At 37.8% G+C, this 20,899-nt stretch overlaps 1 long non-coding RNA gene across 1 annotated transcript in view; it reads left to right on the top strand.

Annotated features, from left to right (window-relative positions):
- LOC110345530 (uncharacterized) overlaps positions 1–20,899 on the top strand; it is a 275,962-nt gene that overhangs the window by 129,565 nt on the left and 125,498 nt on the right. The window contains exon 4 of the long non-coding RNA XR_015446901.1: positions 15,952–16,064. This is a non-coding gene — a long non-coding RNA (uncharacterized LOC110345530). The remainder of the gene's footprint in view (positions 1–15,951; positions 16,065–20,899) is intronic.

The following is a 20,899-nucleotide window of genomic DNA, read 5'->3' as shown; positions in this document are numbered from 1 at the left end:
GTCTTTTGCTTCCTTTGTTAGATTGATTCCTAGATATTTCACTTTTTGGATGCTATTGTAAAAGGAATTGTTTCCCTAATTTCTCTCTCAATGAGTCTGCTATTTGTGTATAAGAAGGCTATTGTTTTTTGAGTGTTGACCTTATATCGAGCTACTCTACTGAATCTGTCAATTAAGTCTAGAGGTCTTTTGGTAGAGTTTTTTGGGTCTTCTATGTAAAGTATCATATCATCAGCAAATAATGAGAATTTAACTTCTTCCTTTCCTATCTTTATTCCTTTTATTTCGTTCTCTTTTCTAATTGCTGTGGCTAATGTTTCGAGAACAATATTAAACAGAAGTGGTGATAGTGGGCACTCTTGTCTTGTTCCTGATTTTAGTGTGAAAGTTTTCAGTTTTTGACCATTTAGTATGATATTGGTTTATAGTTTTTCATAGATAGCCTTAGTCAGGTTGAGATAAAGACCTTCTATTCCAATTTTCTGTAGGGTTTTTATCATGAATGGGTGTTGGATTTTGTCAAATGCCTTTTCTGCATCTATTGAGATGACCATATGGTTTTTGTCCTTGACTCTGTTAATATAGTATATTACATTTATTGATTTACAAATGTTGAACCATCCTTGCATACCTGGGATAAATCTGACTTGGTCAGGGTGTATGATCTTCTTAATGACCCTCTGTATTCTGTTTGCCAGTATCTTGTTGAGGATTTTTGCATCTATGTTCATTAGGAAGATTGGCCTGTAGTTCTCTTTTTGGGTGGGTCTTTCCTTGGTTTTGGAATCAAAGTCACACTTGCTTCCAGGAATGGGTTTGGAAGCCTTGCTTCCCTTTCAATTTCCTTGATGAGTTTAAAGAGTAATGGCATTAGTTCGTCTTTAAATGTCTTTTAAATGTAGAATTCAGCAGTGAAGCCATCAGGACCTGGGCTTTTCTTGGTTGGTAAATTTTTAATTACATTTTCAATTTCACTCATTGTAATTGGGGTGTTTTGAATTTCTATATCTTCTTCATTTAACTTTGGCAATTTATATGTATCTAGGAATCTGTCCATTTCTTCTGTGTTTTCCATTTTATTAGAGTACAGGTTCTCGAAGTAGGTATTGATGATTCTCTGGATTTCTGCTGGTTCTGTTATGACTTCCCCTTTTTTGTTCTTAATTGCATGGATTTGAGTCTTTTCTTTCCTTTTTTTTGATAAGGTTGGCTAAAGGTTTATTGATTTTATTTATTCTCTCAAAAAACAAACTCTTTGATTCATTAATTTTTTGTATCATTCTCTTAGTCTCCATTGCATTGATTTCTGCTCTGATCTTTACAATTTCCTCTCTTGTGCAGGCTTTGGGTTTGTTATTCTCTTCTTTTTCTCGGAGTTTGAGGTTCTGCATTAAGTTGTTTATCTGAGTTCTCTCTGTTTTCCTAATATGGGCATTCACTGCTATGAATTTCCCACGTAGAACTGCTTTCATTGTGTCCCATAGATTCCTATATGTTGTACTGGCATCATCATTTACTTGTAGAAACTGTCTAATTTCTTCTTTAATTTCCTATGTGACCCATTGGTTGTTCAGGAGGGTGTTATTCAATTTCCAGGTGTTTATGGGAGTTTTGCAGTTTCTCATGCTATTGATCTCCAATTTTATTGCATTATGGTCTGATAATATATAGGGGGTAATTTCAGTTCTTTTACATTGACTTAGACATGTCCTGTGAGCTAGCATGTGGTCTATTTTGGAGAATGACCCGTGTGCAGCTGAAAAGAATGTGTATTCTGATTTTGTGGAGTGGAACACTCTGTAAATATCTATTAAGTCCATTTCTTCAATAGCTTGGTTCAGTTCTAGAATTTTGTTGTTAATTTTTTGTCTAGATGATCTGTCTATTTGTGATAGTGGGGTATTGAGGTCTCCCACTACAACTGTATTAGTGCTTATTTGGTTTTTCATGTCCATTAATATTTGTTTTGTATAGTTGGGGGCATTTGTATTTGGTGCATATATATTTAGGATTGTCATCTCTTCCTCTTGGATTGTTCCCTTCACAAGGAAGTAATGACCATTTTTGTCTCTCTTAGTTAGTTTTGGTTTGAAATCTACTTTGTCTGCAAATAAGATTGCTACCCCTGCTTTTTCCTGGGTTCCTGTTGTGTGGAGAGCTGTTTTCCATCCTTTTACTTTCAGTCTATGAATTTCTTTTTGAGTTAGGTGTGTTTCTTGTGTACAGCATATTGCTGAATTTTGCTTCTTAATCCATTCTGTCAGTCTACTTCTTTTGATTGGTGAATTGAGGCCATTAACATTGAGAGTTATAATTGAGAGATAATTGACTCATCCTTGTCATGATGTTTTACTGTTGTTGGCTCTTATTTCTTTTTCCCCCTTTCCCTTTAGTTTCTTACCTTGTCTGGTGGCTTCCCTCTGTTGAGCCTCATGGAGTTGTGACCTTCATTGTCTTTTTCTAGGATATTGCTTAGAATTGTTTGGAGTGCTGGTTTGACGTTCATGAAATTTCTCAGGTGTTCTTTGTCTTGGAAGTATCCAGTCTCCCCATCGATTTTGAAAGATAATTTTGCTGGATACAACAGTCTAGGTTGGAAGTTATTTTCTTTCAGGGCTTGAAATACTTCACTCCAGGCTCTCCTTGATTTGAGTGTTTGTGTTGAGAAGTCTGCCATGATTCTGATGGGCTTTCCTTTATAGGTGATTTGTTTCTTTTCTCTGCCTGTAGGATTTTGATCTTCTGTTGGGTTTCTGGGATCTTGACTATTGTATGTCTAGGTGTAGATTTTTTTTGATCATGGCTGGGTGGAGTTCTATATGCCTCACTTACCTGTATGTCCAATTCTCCTCCTCTGTCTGGGAAGTTCCGTACTATTACTTCTGTGAACAGTTTTTTTTATGTCAATTGTACTTTCTCCTGTTTTTTCATGGACTCCTATCAGTCTTATATTATTCTTCTTTGCATCATCTAGCAGCTGTTGAATTGATTTCTCATGGTTCCTTACTATTTTTAAGAAATCTCTGTTTTCATGGTCTTTCACTGCAATCCTGTCTCCTATATCTGATATTCTATCTTCAGATTCTCTTAATCTGCTATGCATGCTTTCAGTGGAGTTTTTAATCTCCTGATTATCTGTTTGAATCAGTTTCATGGATTCCATTTCTTTCTTATGTTGGGCGATCATGGTTTCCATTTCTTTCTTATGCTGGGCATTGGTGGCTTCCAGCATATTTCTGAGCTCATCTATTTTTTTTTTTATCAGTTTCTGTTCTAGAGCCTCTAATCATGTCTTTCACTCTGCTCACCATCTCTGTAGTTATCTGGTAGATTATTTCTGCTTTGAATTTTTCTAAAGCCTCATTCCTCTGTTTTGCTCCTTCCTATGCTATCAGTTCAGGGTGTCCAGGTGGTTGATTATCAGACTTTTGCACCTCAGTTCCCCCAGAATTTGCCTTTTGTGGGGTGGAAGTCTTGGTTTGTGACTTGCTTAAATGCCTTCTCATTTTTATTTTTGGTACTGTCCCTGGTTTAGTTCCTGCGTTGATATTATGAAGTTGTTTATTGTATGTATCTTTGTTGATCTATTTAAAACCCTTATGGAATGATTGCTTCTTAGAGGTGTCTTCCAGATACAGCTGGTCTTTAGGTTTTGAGTCTCTAATGACTCTGAGGCTATCTCATTTTCATTATACCAGGAAGGAAAACTGTTTGGATCAATCACGACACCTTAGCCCAAGCCATACAATCAGCAACACCATAGCATCAAATACCTCTCAAAGAATGACAATTTGTGGTAGTTATTAATCTATCACCTTTAAAAAATAAAGGGCCTCCTTCAAGGTATATCTCTGCTGTCACAGTAGACAACGTGGGCAGCCGTGTGCAGTTATAAGTCAATGAATCTCAGTAAGCTAGTCCCAGTCCCGTGAGATTCAGGCAGATTTCTGGTTTCAAGTCCCAAGTTGAGCTCCCTGTCCACCTGCAGGGTTGCACTCTGCAAGTGTCTACTGAAGGTTTCAGCTGCTTTTCCCCTGAAGAAAGTCCAGTTTCCGAAGGGAGCTGATAATTCCTCCAACTTACCAATCACGGTGGTCTGGTGTGCCTTTGTTGCAGAGATTCCCTTCACTTTTCCAGTGGGCTTGTTTTCATCGGGGAGCCTGAGACAGGCACTCTCTCTGTTGTTCACTTCTGGAGCTCAGGACAATGGCTTTTGTCCCCCTGTGCCCCTGAAGTGTGTAACCAAGTAGCTGCACAGCCAAAAGGCCAGAGGCCGGGATGGGGGGTGAGTATTGTTGGAGGCGCCAGTGCAGCCAAGCCGTCAGCTGCTGGGCCTGCCCGGGGGTGGGGTGGGGGGTGGTCCTCCTCACCCTGTCCTGGTGGCTGGTGGAAAGCTAGTGGAGCAAGCCGGAACAAGCAGGTCCCGGTCAGCCTGCAACCGCTCGGCCCCACTCAGCCCCGCCGGCTCCATTCGGCCCAGCCATCAGCTCTATAGACCTTTTAATAGTGACATGAATGGGTGATCTTAGCTCATTAATAGACTGTTTGTGGAACAGTATAGTAATGCATTTATGTTGAAGGTATAGCTGTACATTCTTAGGCAAATTATTATGTGGAAAATTTGCCAAATTTTGTACCACACTTATCTTTGGGGATAAGATTACAGAGAAACATTGTCTTTATGTAATTTAAAGCTTTTGTGATGACCATGTATCACTCTAAAAAGTAATACAGATATTTTGATTTTAAATACACAACAATAGACATTAATAATAGCTCAAGACAGCTGTGCAAAATATAACCTATCACAAAGTGGCAATAATATGCTAATATTAATGGACCAGTTATACTCTACCAAGTATGGTCCTAAGCATTTTACAAAGATGAGTTCACTTAATCATCAGAGTAGCTCTGCAAGATTAATTCAGTCTTTATTCCTATCTCACAAATGAATAAACTGTGGTATAGCGAAGGCAAGTTGCCCAAAGTCTCATAGCTAATACAGTATTTGATTGAATCAGGACTTGAACTCAGGCAACCTGGCTCCAGGGCCTATAAGTTGGCTCTGTCTGAAAGTAACAGACAAATGACACCAGTGAATACTGAAGAGTATGGAGGGGAAGGGAATTAGGGAGTTGAGGTCCCTTTCACTTCCTTCTTTGAATAATCACCAGGCTCGCACTAGACTACTGTATAAGGCCCTTCAGGGCAGGCACAGTAACTTTTAATAATAAATAATCACCTTTATTTTGCCCTCAGTACCCAGAGTAGAGTTCTTTACTTATAGACAGCAGATCTTTAACAAAGGCTTGAAACAGTTAAAGTTTGATAATATCCTAAAGCTAGCCAATTTTTTGGCAAGTTAACATTGAAATTAAATCCTTTTCCTTCCCATTTCAGGGACAAACTCTTTATGTAGAAAAATGATTTGGCTGTTCTGCATGTGTTCAAAGGTGAAGGTGGACATTGTGTTGGTCATCTGTTGTGCATTCTTGAACACCTGCCATGTGTACACCCTGTTCCAGGAACAAAAGTCCTCTTCTTATGTAGTTTACCCTCCATAGCAAGACGGGTCAGAAACAAACTGGGAAAGTACTGGCACACAAAAATGCTTGACCCTAGGAGATATCTCAAACCTTGCATTGGGAGATTTGTATGAAATATTTATTTTATAATAAATTCAACTATTCCTTTAATAGATAACTGGAAAAAAAAAGTTCTAATGTCAGACAAGGTACCAGTGCTGTATTATTGAAATAAGGAAATTTAGCTTAATGACACCAAAGGGAAAATAATAAAAATGATTTTGTAGTCACATGTTATTAACCATAATAAAATAAATAGAAGAATGGTAAGTGGGGGAAAGGGCCGTGTTGTTCATACCATCAAGGTATGGCATAGTTAGTAGGGATGAAAGCTTTTTCCTTTATTTAGCTTAACTCTTTCCTGGGCTTTATATAATACCCCCAAAATATGTTTGTGGCTTTGGTATTCCCATGGGGCATAAAATCCACCTTAAACGATTCTTATTACTAGCCTTAGAGTTACTTTATGTTGTCCTTGGAGACAGAAAATAAGCTTTTACCTCTCTACTGGATTCATTTTCAAAAATGATTCTTGGAAATGAGTTTTCCTTAGACACATTTATATATAATGACAGGCCAATATCTTACACACCATTACAGTATGTAATAACAGTGTGACAAAACTGACAAGAACTAGGCTATAGATGTAAGGCAATTAGCTGTGGAGGGAGAGTTATCTAGCAGAAAGGATGAGCATCATGATATTGTGTGGTGACTTAATGGTTACCAAGTGATAAATGTGAACATCTCCCAAGGCAAAACTTCGAATAAGGGAAATTTCTTCTTACGGTCTCACTTTTTTTTTTTTTCCTTTTTTTGCACACATTTTCCTGCTGCCAAATTCTTCTTATCATAGAGAAAAATCCTACTCCAGAACCTAGCACTTAGGTGCTAGACCTTAGCTCTTATAGGATGGATGGATGGACTGATGGATAGATGGATGGATGGACAGATGGATGGATGGGTGGGTGGGTGGATGATTGGGTGGGTGGATGGTTGGGTGAATGCACAGATGGTTGGATGGGTAGATGGATGGATGGATGGTTGGATAAATGGATGACTCATTTGGCTGAAGGTACAAGGAACTATCATGTTACCCATCCAAGTTTCCCACAGTGCTTATTTCAGAGATGAAATCAGTAAACAGGAGGTTTTAAGACAGAAAGGTTTCTTTCTTTTGCTCTTCAGCTCCTTGTAGTCCAGGGGATGGGGAGCCATAGCCACACTAGTGGGCTTTGGAGATGGACCGTTTAGAATTTAATCCCAATCTTTCTAGCTATATCATCTTAACCAGTTTCCTTAGCAGTGAAAGGGGTCCTGATCCTTCTGTTTACCTGATGGTGTTACTTTGAGGATCAACTGGGTTAATTCACATAAAGCCTGCCATATAATTAGCACTCAACTAATATGAGCTCTTGGTTATATCAGAAGTCAAGAGAAGCCATAGGTGCTTAAAGTTCCAAGTAGAGTGGGGGCCAGATATGGAAGAAGCGATGACCCCTTCCAGTCTCTCTTTGTGTCTCCCTGTTCTCTTCTTATGAAAGTCCAATTCAAGCTGATATCTCCCTATTAGGTAGGAGAAGAATCATCTGCTACTTGTCCCCTTGTTCATCTGCTCCAATCATAGAGACATTTTTTTCTTTTCCTCAAACACATAAGCTATCTCCTGCTGCTGGGTTCTGCATTAGCTGTTCCTTAGATGCATCTCCCCAAATGTCCATAGGGCTAATTCTTTCCCCTCCTCAAAGTTTTTGCTCAAATGTCACCTTCTGACTGAGGCTTACTGATTACCTGAAGCACAGACACCCCCACCCAGCCATATTCCTCGTAACATGTACCCTGCTTTTACCTTTTTTCAATACTCTGCACCACTTTATAATGCATACTGGTATTTACTGATTATTGGTATACTGTGCATTTCTCCCTCAACCAGGAGATGAGCTCCTTGAGGGCAGAGATTTTTGTGTTTTGTTTTCACTGATGCTTCCCAAGCTATAATAGCCTGGCATTTAGTAGATATTGAGCAAGTATTTTGTGAATAAATGAATGGTTTCAACAAATAAATGAACTACAACAATTACAGGCACATTAAAATGTAAAGACAAATCAGTATCTTCCCAATCACCTAAACTAGAAAATCTAAGTTTCATCTTGGAGTCTGTGCCAGTTAATCTTGTCTTCTTGACTGGAGAAATAATTAGATTCTTAAGACCGTAACCTAAACAATGCCTTAACTTATGGATGAATTCATAGCTGAATAAGCTTGTAAGAGGTGGAACCTAATTAGAGAAAGTAGGTCATGGGGCCAAGACCCTGGAGACTATATCTGGTCCCTGGCCTTTTCTCCTCTGGCTTTTCTCTGGTTCTGTGTTTCCCAGATGCCATGAGTTGAGCAGCTTTCCTCCGCTATGCCCTTCCACCATGATGCTTCTGCTTTGGAGCCAGCTGATCATGGACTGAATCCTTTGAAACTGGGATCCAAAATAAACCCTTCCTCTTCTAATTTGTCTATTCCAGGTACTTTGTCCCTGCAGTGGGAAAGCTGGCTAACAGAGAATCTTCCCTGTCCACATTCCAGTGGTCGATAGGCTCTGAGGATTTTGCCTCTAAAATATTATCTCCAATCCACTCCCTTTTCTCCATTTTTACACCTGCTGCTTCAGTAATTCCTACTGAATTCTCAAATGTCAATATTTTTCTTTAGTTCCTTACTACATTCTGATTCAAGGGTTAATTATGTAAAATACAGATTTATTTGTATCACACCAGTACTTAAAACCTTCTATGCTTTCCTATCAACCTGAGATAAAATCCAAATTTACCTTAGTTTAATAACTATTACTAACAAACCATGGAATGTAGACAGATAATGCTCCCCCTTCCAAGAAATCCATTTCCTAATTCAGAACCTGTGCATAAGTCAGGTTTCATGGCAAAGGGGTATTAAAGTTTCAGATGAAATTAAGATTGCTAATGAACTGACTCACAATAATCTTAAGGCCCCTTAAAAGTAGAAGAGAGAATCAGAGTTAGAAGGGAATATGACTACAGATGAAGGTCAGAGTGATACAATCTGTGAAAGACTTGACCAGCTGACTTTGAAGATGGGGATATGAATCTAGGTGCTGGTAGCTTCTAGGAGTTGGGAAAGATGAGGAAATGGATTCTCCCTAGGTACCTTGATATTAGCCAAGAGGGATCTGTCCCGGACTTCTAGCTGTAAAATTCTAAAGCAATGAATTCATGTTATTTTAATCCACTGAGTTTTTGGCAGTTTGTTATAGCAGCTATGGAAAATTAATACATTGTATAGCATTTTTGCCTCCTTGGGGTTAATGCTATAAAATGGAGAGATATGTGATACCAACATTTTAACTGTTGTAAAGATTAAAGAAAATATCTGCAAAACGAGTAGACATCCACCACACATAATGGGTGATGCATACATAATAGTTCTTGGTGCTTGTTATCATTTCCTTCCAAGCCATATTGTCATTTCTAATAACCCATCATTCACTCTTTGACCTACCTACAGAGAGCAACCTAGTGTTTGTCTAGTAAATATCTTCTCATACTTTAAGGGCCAGTCTGAAATTCCCTCATTGGACAAGTGTTACTACACCTTTCTCCTATACTAGGCAAATATACCCTCTCTGTTTCCTCAACTTCATGATTGGGTGAAATAGGGATTTTTTATTATGAGATGCTGGGGCAGGATTAGGCAAACATGGTAACCAGGATGCACAATTTAAAAAGACATTCACTCACACAGCTGTCCGAGGATCTCAGGTACTTCATTTGAGTGCTGGTTCTGATTAGTTCCATTTGAGAAGAAACTCAGATTCAAAGAGATGAAGTGTCTCCTGGTAGGTGACAGAAGAAACAAAGTCTATATTCTTACTTACTATGCACAATGTCCTAGAGCAGAGCATGAAACACAACTGTTGCTCAAGATTGTGTCAAATGAATGGACTGAAGTCGTAGGATGGGCAGCAAGGTAGACTGATACTTGGTTAAAGTAGTAACCATGACGATGATGATGATAAATATCCAACCAGGGTATACTGTGTGCTAGGCACTATGCTAAGTGACTCCATATATAAGTCTCCTCACAACTCTATGGTAATATCATAAAAATTTTTACTCTAATATGAAGAAACTGAAGTTCAGAGGAACTAACCACCTTATCTGAGATCATAGTTAGCAAGTTTCCATTAAACCTAGGTTGTAGATCAGAGCCTTCTAACTCAAAGTTCTCCAACTTGGTTTTATCAATTTTACTTAAAGTATTGATGGAATGCTTAATCTCTCAGAATAACCAGAGGCCAATAACTCAATTTAGGGTTTGTGCTGACATTTCAAGGGTCTAAAGCAGTGGTGGCAAACCTATGCCGCAGGTCCCACAACAGATTGTTTGTTATCATTGAAAGCTCTAGAAGGTTCACTGTCACTGGTCTAAAGGTTCTCAAAACACCTCTCTAAGCAGGACAGGCTCTCCTATGTCAGCAGGGCCAACATATGAATGAGACATTTACGGCGGCACTGAAGCTGAAGTAGACAAATTCAGGGTGGCAGACATGCCAACCCCATTCCTGTGAAGTGCGTTTACTCATCTGTTAGGAGCTCACTCTAATGCAACTTTACTTTTGGTGTAATAAATTGTATTAACTTTATGCTTGAGTGAGTTATCTCTCAAAATAGAAAAATGTGTATTTCCAGGAGTCTTCTTTCATTTATACATGGAAGTCTATGGAAGTTTAAAAAATGGATTTTAAGAGTTTCAGTGATGGCTAAGAAATTGCTATTTCAGTCTTGAAAATTGCCTTTTCTACCAGAAACAGTGAGCAAGGAAATCAGACCATCTGATCTTGCTGGATTGGAAAAAAAATTACTCAGGTGCTGAGATGGCCTCTAAAATTTGATTCCCCTTTTCCCTGACAATATGATAAAAGTTAAACCTTGGGTTCCCTCATCAGAATGTTTAATGGACTAACACAGAAAGCCAAATTGTATTATTTGTAAATGAAGACAACCAAAGTTTCTGAGCCTTTTCCCCCTCTATTGTGGTGTAATTCTGATAACTCAATTACATATAAAATCATTAGATTAGTGCAACTTTTTCTGGGCAAGAGCTTAACCTCCTATTTTTAGATCACAGCTATTATATTAGACTTGATGACCATCAGTTGTAATGGTTTACCTGTACCCTATAATTTGGGTAGCCTCAGTCTTTACAGCAATCTCTGATCCCTCTTTCCTTCGGAAGCCACATAAAATTAGCTAACTCTTCTTTAATCCAGTTGCTGACAGTTTTTCATTGTCAGCTCTTTGTTTTGTTTTTGGTACCGGGGATCAAACTCAGGTCCTTGCGTTTGCACAGCAGAAGGTGAAACCACTGAGCTAAATCCCCGGCTCTAGCTAACTCTTCTTTACACATCACTATTGAAAGTTAAATGTCCTCCCTGGCCAAATTCTCCCCAGTATGGGAGAGGTGCTTGTGTTCTCCAGGTGGTTGCCTCTTACCTTTGATTGCAAATACCTGCTGTCAGTATAATTCCTCATCACCTTGTGGTTGTCAGCCAGATCCTGGCCGCCTTCTAATGTGGTATCCCAAGCATAGTCCTCTTTCTTCCTTTGTAAAATCTCCTCTAGCAATTAGAAAGAATGTAATGGGCTTTTACTGAAAGTTAGATCCCAGCTGGGAAATTATAGCATAGAATAGGAACCAATCTAAAAACGAATATTAGAATTTCTGACTTCCGACTAGGAAGCAGAAAGCTGGAGAGTGTTGCTTCCACCCTAACAAATGAGAACAACTTAGGTAATTGACAAAATCGTACATTTCCTTGAATCCATCGCACAATTCAGTTCACTAGGCAGCCTGAAATCTAAGGAAAGGCAAGGGTCTCCAAGGAGAGGCAGGTTGTACCATTAGGGCAGGGCATGGGAAAATGCTGAGCCACCATACCAGCAGCTAAGAAGAGTTCTGTTAAATACTGTAATGAATTTCTAAAGGTTAGGTATAAGCTAGTTCTCAAATATAGAATACTTGGGTGACACAGAAACAAGAAGGATCCATATCTACTTGTAGATTCATCTTTCCCAATGTTCAGAAGAAAGATTAGGGGCAGGGCAGACACCAAGAGGAAGTCTAAGTTTGTGATGGGTGGAGGAGGACAGCAGTTCCTGCTGTGTGAAAGCCAAGAGGCTCTGTTTAGGTGCTTTTCTCTTAGGAATAAAAGCTTTAAGATACAGTAAATGAAATTAAGTCAGGGCCGGAGATTTAGCTCAGTGGTGCCACTGCTTGTCCTGAGTTCAATCCCTGGTACCAAAAAAAAGAAATTAAGTCAGACACAGAAAGTTAAAATATCATGTGATTAGGGCCAAGGATTTAGCTCAGTGGTTTCGCCTCCTGCTGCGCAAGCTCGAGGACCTGAGTTCGATCCCCGGTACCAAAAAAAAAAAAAAAAAAAATCACGTGACTTCTCTGTTATGAGAAACCTAAAATAAAAAATAAGATAAAAGACAAGACTTTTTGGAGATAGAGGAGGGGCTCAAGGAAAGGGGGAAGCTTGAGGGGAATAGAGGAGTCAAAACTCATCAAGATGTGTACATATATGAACAAATTCCCCAATGTGGATGGAACTATTATATATTGTAAATATGCTGGGAGAGGGGGACAGAAACAGATCTTGAAGCCCTTAAGCCTGCCGTGGTTGCGAACCTGTAGCACACTTGCCTCAGCGGGCTGTTTGTGTCATTGGAAGCTCTAAAAGGTTTGCCATCACTGCTTGTGGCTGGGTGATTGGTAAAAGAAAACATTTTAAAAACCCTCTATGTCAGGAAGAAGGACAAGAATCCTTTTGTGGCCTGGATATTAGAGGTGTCTTATGCCCCTAAGAGGTTAGAATCATGAAAGGTAAGAGGTGGAATCATTAAAATAAAGTCATTAGAAAGCCTCAGCTCTGAGAGCCAGGGACACAGATTTCACCTAAACTGAGGTGGAGGAGGACCAGAAATGACCCTTCCATCCCATCTCCCACCAACCTGGAGAATACGGAGTAGCAAGAAACAGCTGTCTTCTCCTGGGAGAGGGACAGATCCTTTTCTGTTATTGGATGGGGAATCTAAAACAATTGTGACTAATTAATATGTTAAAGATTCTTATGGAAAAGGTATATAAATGTGCCTAATTAGCTGAAGAATAGCATCAAAGACATGGAAGCTATATGAAGTAGTCAAATAAAAATGCTAAGGGGAAAAACATAGTAGCAGAAATGAAGAATACCTTTGTCAGAATCATTAGTGGGATCCACACATCTGAGGAGGGAGTTGGTGGATTTGAACTTCAAGATAGATCAATACATATTATCTAAACTGAAAAAGAAATAAACAAGTCACTTGTGACGGTGGAGAAAGAAAACAACCAGAACTGAGCACTCCAGAGCTGGAGGAGGGTATCAGAAAGGTAAGATGTGTTTTTGGAATCTTGGAGTAAGGATGAGGCAGATTAAATATTTGCAGAGGGTAATGGCTAAGAATTTTCCAAAAATAGTGAAAGTCATCAAACAAGCTCAGAAAACACCAAGAAGGATAAATGCACACCCAGAACATCATAGTCAAGTAATCAAATAATCCAAGATGAAAGAAAACCTAAAATGCCACAAAACTAAAACACATTACATACAAAAGAACAAAACTAAGAATTTAGTAGACTGACTTTTTGTCAGAAACTATACTAAAAGACAATGAACTCTTTAAGGTGGTAAAATTTTCAGAAGGCTAACTCAAAATTCATTGAAAAGATGTATCAACATTGAAAACAGAACCTTTTGACAAAAACTGAGGGAATTGTCAGCCATCCTGCACTATGAGAAATATTAAAAGAGCTTCTTCAAGATTGAAGGAACCTGATATAAAGTTGTATTTTCACAGAGTAACGATCTCTGAAAGCAGTTAAAATGAAATTACATACAGAAAATATTTTTCTTATTTTAATTACTCTGAAATGTAAGTCACTGAGAAGTAGCAATGTAGGTTGGTTTAAAAGTGTGCACAAAGTAAAATACATGGAAATTATAAAAGATGAGAGGAGCGAATTAAGTGTGTACTCTTACAAGGCTAGGTCTTCTACTTAACATAGAGCAATATAATATTACTTGAAGATATGTGTTGTAAACCCTAGACTAACTAGGCATTTAAATAGGCATGAAAAGTGCAATTGTGAAAAAGCCAAACTTACAGAAGTAGAGAAAATGCTGGTTACCAGAGGTTGAGGGGTTGGAGAAGTAGAGGATGGGGAGTGGCTGATTTTGGGTACCAAGTTCCAGTTATATAGAGGGAAAAGTTTTCACACAGCAAGATGACTATGGTAATAATGTGTTACATATTTTTAAATTGCTAAAATAATAAATTTTACATGTTCTTAAAAAAACCCCAGTAAATATGTGAGGTGATAGGTATGTTCATTAGCTTGCTATAATCACTCTATTATGCATACACATGTCAAAACAACACTTACTCCATAAATACGTGATTATTGTGAATTTAAAACAAAATCCAGTTGTGGAGATATAAGGCAGAAAGAAAAAAGCAGGCACATATATGCAAAAGGAGCAAAAACAGATGGAATAAATACAACACAGCCAGCGAGATGGTCGGCTACAGCCTAATCATATCAATAATCCCCATATATTAAATGTAAATGGATGAATATGCCAATTAAGAAACAGAGATTGGGAGAATGAATAAAAAATTAACTCATCTCTTTGTAAAGGATTTGTCTTAATTATAATGACTTGGTATGTTGAGAGTGAACTAATAGAAAAAGATACATCATGTAAGCATTAATAAAAAAACTAGAACGGTTATGTTAATATCAGACAAAGTAAATTCAGAACATGGACTATTACAAAGGGTAAAGAAAGACAATATCCAGTGATGAGGAATGAGTTCATTAAGAATACATAACAGTCCTATATGTAGATGCACCTAACAAGAGATAGTTAAAGACTAATAACACAGGAAGGAGAAATGGGTAAATCTGCAACTACAGTTAAAGGTTTCAGCAAGCCTTCAAACTTGAACTGAGCCATACTATGAACTCCCTGGTTCTCAACTTCCCTAGTTCTCCAGCCTGTCATGGGACGTTTTAGCCTCTATGATCAAATGAGCCCATTGTCCCAGTCAACCCTTTCTCTGTCTTCCTTACCTCTCCTTTCCCTCCTCCTCCACCCTTTCCCCTCCCCTCCCCTCCTTTCCTCTCCCCCTTTCCCTCACTCTTGCTCTCTCTTTCTCTCCCTTATCTGTTCTGTCTGTCTGAATAACTCTCACCCAAACTACTCAATGAATTTTAAAGTATTAAGTATATTTAACATTGTAGAATTAATATTTTGCTCATGGTTTTTGAACCTACTTGCATAAGTGAAATGGGACTATAATTTCTATTTTGTATTCTCCATGTTGCCTTCTTTAGCTGTCACCATTTTATGTCCCACTTCTCCCAACAAAGACGGTTCCCCATCTTTCTTTTTCCTCAAGTCTAGAAAGCCCTTTTTTGGAAATTTGAGTCCAAACAGAAAATTCTTATGTTATTATACTGAGAAAATTAGTTTGCTTAGTCTTAACAATCTTGTTCCAGTATAAATCCAGTGAGTTGTCATTCTTAATCAAAATCCCATTATTTTGGGTTTCCTTGTAAAGCTCCACTAAGAACCAGCATAAGCTTTAAAATGACAGCTTTAAAAATGTTTTACAATTCACATTTTAGAAAGGGCATGTGTCAGAGAATATTTGTTTTTCAACCCAATCTGTGGTATCTTTAAGTGGAATGGGGTTCCAGAAGATTTTATCCATTTCCAGAACAAATTCTTGGAGGTGTGCCTCTACTATTTATATCCCAAGCCAATAATTTCAAGTAGAATAGAAGCCATATTTGAGAAATGGACTCAAAGAGCTGAGTTGAAAGACTTATATTTCTTTTTCTTTAAAAAGAAAAAGAAATTCCTGCATTCCTGAAACTGAAAGTTCAATTATTCATTCTTTCATTCAGCAAATACCTTAAGACTTACTCTATTTGAGGCACTTGCCTAAGGGCTGAAGATATGAGGCTAAGGATTGAAAAAACAATAAGAGTTCTGGCTTCATGGATTCATTGTAATTAGAGAGCCAACCCCAACCATATAACTACTTAACTGAAAGCCAGGTAGTGATAAGTATTTGGAAAAAAAATAATGCCAGATATAGAAACAAAGCGACATAGGATGCTATTATAAAGTATGGTGTAGAAAGGACTCTACAGCATTTTTCTGTCTTTATTTTATTCTTTATTTAATACCTTCCTTTTTTCTTTCTTTCATCTGTAAAGAGCTAACTTCTGTGCAGAGACCAAATATAATTCAGTGAAGTGAGGTAGCCAGCCACACAGACTGGCTGATTGAAGAATCTTCCAGACAGAAGACCTGAGGAATATCCTGACATGTATGTATACTTGGCTTGTATAAAAACCAATGAAGTGGCGAGTGTTGCTGGAGCAATGTGAGACAGGAAGCAAGTGCAGGTGATCAAGTCTGAGACACAGGCAGGCCTGAGAAGGTGAGGACCTAGAAGGCCATGGTAAGAAATTTCCTGGGTGCCTACTCTCCTTGCACACACACGTATAGATGCATACACACACACACATGCACACACACACACAAACACACTCAAATATAGCCTCCAGTAGAGACTTGGTAGTGAGGGGAAGGTGTTGTTTTTGTTGTGGTTTTTGTTGTTAGAAGGACCTAACAATAGAACAGGGGAAATAATGCAGGCTGGAAAAATATGGAGATCCATTGCCAGCCCTGTATATACTCACAGGGAGGCTGAGGAAGGCTGAGATTGTGCAAGGGCTGCTTAGAGGAATTTAGATGAATATTATATTTCTAAGTTCTGGGTACAATAACAGGGATGAAGTCACTCTAGCGCTAAAAAAAACAAAAACCAACCAAACAAAATCCCACTTTTTCCCCCCTTTAGATTACTACTGGTTTATCTCTTCTAGTAAAAAAGACATCTGCTTCTATATCTAGAAGAGCCTTGTGGCCCTGAATTATAGTGTGGTAATTCATGCTTAACTATTTGAATGGCTGCATTCAAATGGAGCTTTGCATCTCCTAATGCACAAGATACTAATTATTAGGCTATAATCCACACTGTGTGAGTTCTTATTGCTTATCTTTCTTGTAGGATACAGATAACTGGGAACATGTAAAGCCTGTGAATGATCGGTATGCTTACTCCAATATCAGACAAGCAATTCTGCAGAACACCAAAGAGGAGAAAAGTGTAAAGAAAAATAACAAAATGGCCTTGGAGAGAATAGCATCATTTTTCACAAAGTGCATTAACTAATTGACACTTGTAGCAACAGCCCACAGCCCACTCATATGAAAACTTTCTATCAAATCTTTAGTCCCTCTTGTAAGAAAAAGGTCCCATGAAATAAACGTGCAGCCTTTTAAAGGAGATTATAAAAAGCTTTGACATTTGCCTGTGAGTTCACCTACAGATCTGATGAATCTTTTGTGATAGATTTGGGAAACCTATTATTTTCTCATAGCTTAAAGAAAAAGCAATGGTATCTTTTGAAAGTTCAAGAACTAGAACTTGTGAAGCCATGGGAATAATATAAATTGGTAGAAAACAATAACATTCTCACAGCTGGACCATCTGGTGGGTTATTCAGACAGAGCCGAATATATCACTAGCGGCTGCCATAAAGCACCAGAGGAAGGGAAGAGCTGGCATCCACTTCTCGTTTTCCAAGGCTTAAATTACTTTAGTTCCTTAAGTTCTAGAAAGGAGGACTTCATTTGAAATGGTCTCAGCAGCATCCTCCAAAGTGTGATCTTTTTAAACAATTATGATGTTAGAGGAGATTGGGATAAGAGTCTTATCACTGTCAACTCCGTGAATGTCCTCCTTTTAGTAAATGTCACATGATCCACTCTACACTTTCCTATGTAAAGGACACTTTCTGTTTTTATTTACTTGTTTTTAAAAAGTTCTCCTCTCCTTAACTCAGGATAATGGGTATAAGAACACTTCTGACAGTACATTCTCAGGTTATATGTCCTGCCCACCCCCCTACCCCATCCCCTAATACTGAGGATTGAACCCAGGGACTTCACACTGAGATACATTCCTAGACCTTTTAAAATTGTTTAGCTTGAGACAGCGTCTCATTAAGTGGCCCAGGCTGGGTGTGAACTTGCAATCATCTTGCCTCAGCCTCCCAGAGTGCTGGGATTACAGGTGTGAGCCAGTACATGTTCAGTGTCCTACCTTTATTTTTATTAGTACATGTTTTCCACACAGAGTGACTCTATTAATTGTGGGTAATTGATGTATGTACATGAAACATCTTAATTTGTTTTATATCCCCTTCCCTGCCCCCACCCCTTCCCTCCATCTCCTGGTGCTCTTTCCATTTACAAAAGATCTATCTCCCTTTTTAATTAGATGAGATCCCAGTTGTTGATTCTTTGTGATATTTCCTGTGCAATTGGGGTTTTGTTCATAAAGTCTTTGCCTACACCAGTACCTTCAAGAGTTCTACCTTTTCTATCTTCCAGCAGATTTAGTGTTTTTGTATTAATATTTAGATTTTTGATCCATTTCAAATATCATCTTATTAAAAACCTTTTGCACAGAAAAGAAACCACCAACAGAGTGAAGAGACAACCCACAGAGTGGGAAAAAAGTTTGCCAGCTGCTCCTCAGACAAAGAACTAATATCTAGAATATATAAAGAATTCAAAAAAAATCAGACCCCCCCCCCAAATTAAAAAACCCAATCCAAAAATGGGCATCTGAAATGAATAGACACTTCTCAGATGAACTAGAAATGGCAAATAAATATAGGAAAAAATGTTCAACATCACTGGTCATTTGAGAGATGCAAATGAAAACAACACTGAGATTCCATCTCACTCCAGAAAGAATGGCTGCTATCATGAAATCAATAACAAATGCTGGTGGGGCTGTGGGGGAAAAGGAACCCTTCTCTACTGTTGGTGGGAGTGTGAATTGGTGCAACCACTGTAGAAATCAGTCTTGAGATTCCTCAAACAATTAAAACTAGAGGTTCCATTCAATGCAGCTATTCCCCTTCTTGCTATCTTCCTGGACAAGTTAAAAACATCATACCACAGTGATATATGCACACCCATGTTTATAATAGCTAAATTTTGGAAACAATCCAAATGTGCATCAATGAATGGATGGATAAAGAAGATTTTTTTATACAGTGAAGTGCTACTCTGCCATAAAAAAGGATAAACTTGAAACATTTCTAGGTAAATGGATGCATCTTGAGACCATACTCTTAAGTGAAATAAATTGGACACACATGTTTAAATATCACATTGTTTCTCTGGTATGAAAACCCAAGAGGGTAAATAATGACTGAAATGTAGAATAAATAATAGGAAATAGGAAGAAAGTATTCAAATGGGAAGAGGAACTAGTGTAGTGGGAGAGGGAAAGGAAGGAAGAGCAAATAGAAAAAATATGTAAACAAAGCTTTTGTAAATAGGGAGGGGAAGAGAGGTTGAAGGGAGAGGAGGGGATTGGAGAAAAAAGAGTCAAGATACATCATGTACAGGTACAAATTCCATATGATAAATGTTATCATTATGTATATCTAAAGTGTACCAATAAAATTAATTTTTTTTTTTGGTACCAGGGATCAAACTCAGGTTCTTGCGCTTGGGAGGCAGGCAGTGGAACCACTGAGCTAAATCCCCGGCCCCCTATAAAATTAATTTTTAAAAAGATAAAATATACCTATCTCCCTGTTTCCTTGTATCTATCATTTATTTTGCTCCTCACTTATGCTTTGGGTTTTTCATATGAGAAAAACTATATGGTATTTAAGCTTGTATATTTGATTTATTTCACTTAACATTATTGTCTTAAGATGCATCCACTTTCTTATAAATGACTCGAGTTTGTCCTTTTTATAGCAGAGTAGTATTCTACTATGTATAAATACCACATTTTCTTTTTCCATTTGTTTGCTTGATGGACATATAGGCTGCTTCCAGGATTCAGCTATTATGAATTGTGCTGCCATTGGTATGAATGTATTGTTGTAATATGATATACTTAACTCTTTGAAAAAGATGTCTAGTAGGGAGATAGCTGGATTCAATGGAATTTTTAATTTTAGCTTTTTGAAGAATCTCCATATTGCTTTCTATAATGGTTGTAATAGTTTACATTCCTACTAACAATACGGGAGAGTTCCTTTTTCACCACAGCCTTGCTAGTATTTGTTATTATTTGATTTCTTGATGATGGCCATTCTTTTTGGAGTAAGATGATATCTCAGTGTTGTTTTAATTTGCATTTCTCTAATGGCCAGTAATGTTGGACCTTTTAAAAATGTTTTTAAGAGCCTTTTCTATTTCTTCTGAGAAGTGTCTGTTTTTGTGCCAGTACCATACTGTTTTTATTGCTGTGGCTTTGTTATATAATTTGAAATCCTAGATTAAGATGCTCCTGCTTTGGTCTTGTTTGCCAGATTGCTTTTGCTATTATTGGTCTTTTCTTGTTCTATATGGGTTTTAAGATTAATTTTTTCAGTTCTCTGAGGAATGCTGTTTGAAATTTTCATTTTGATTGAGATTGTATTAAATCTGTATATCAGTTTTGGAAGTATGACCATTTGACTATGTTGGTTTTGCCTATCCAGGAACATGGTATATCATGCATATCCTGATGTCCTCTTCAATCTCCTTTTTCAGAGTATTGTATTTTTCTTTGTAGAGTTCTTTCACTTCCTTGGTTAAGTTAATTCCTAAGTATTTAATTTGTCTTGATGCTATCATGAATGGCATTGTTTTCCTAACTTCTTTCTTGTTGAGTTCATTATTGGTGTACAGGAATGCTATTGATTTTTGTATCCTGCTACATTACTGAATTTGGTTATTAATTCTAGAAGTCCTTTGATGGAATTTTTTGGTCTTCTATGTAGAAGACCACGTATCTGCAAAGAATAATTTGACTTCTTCCTCTCCTATACATATCCCTTTTATTTTTTTCTCTTGCCTGACTTCTCTGGCAGATGTTTTGAGTACTATATTGAACAGGAGTGGTGGTAGTGGACATCCTCATTTTGTTCCTGATTTTAGAGGGAAAACTTTCAGCTTCTCCCTATTTATATGATATTGGCCATTAGTTTGTCATAAATGGCTTTATCAGTCTTCTTAATTTTAAATGAGAATGATAAGAGTGCTTCATAGAATTGTTGAGAGGAGGTCATTGTGTTC

The sequence above is a fragment of the Heterocephalus glaber genome, unplaced genomic scaffold (genome assembly GCF_053883595.1).
Source record: "Heterocephalus glaber isolate CG9 unplaced genomic scaffold, H.glaber_assembly_v1.0 deba00001733, whole genome shotgun sequence".
NCBI classification, from domain to species: domain Eukaryota; kingdom Metazoa; phylum Chordata; class Mammalia; order Rodentia; family Bathyergidae; genus Heterocephalus; species Heterocephalus glaber.
The sequence above is the reverse complement of the archived record's forward strand: the minus strand, read 5'-3'. Positions and strand labels throughout refer to the sequence as shown.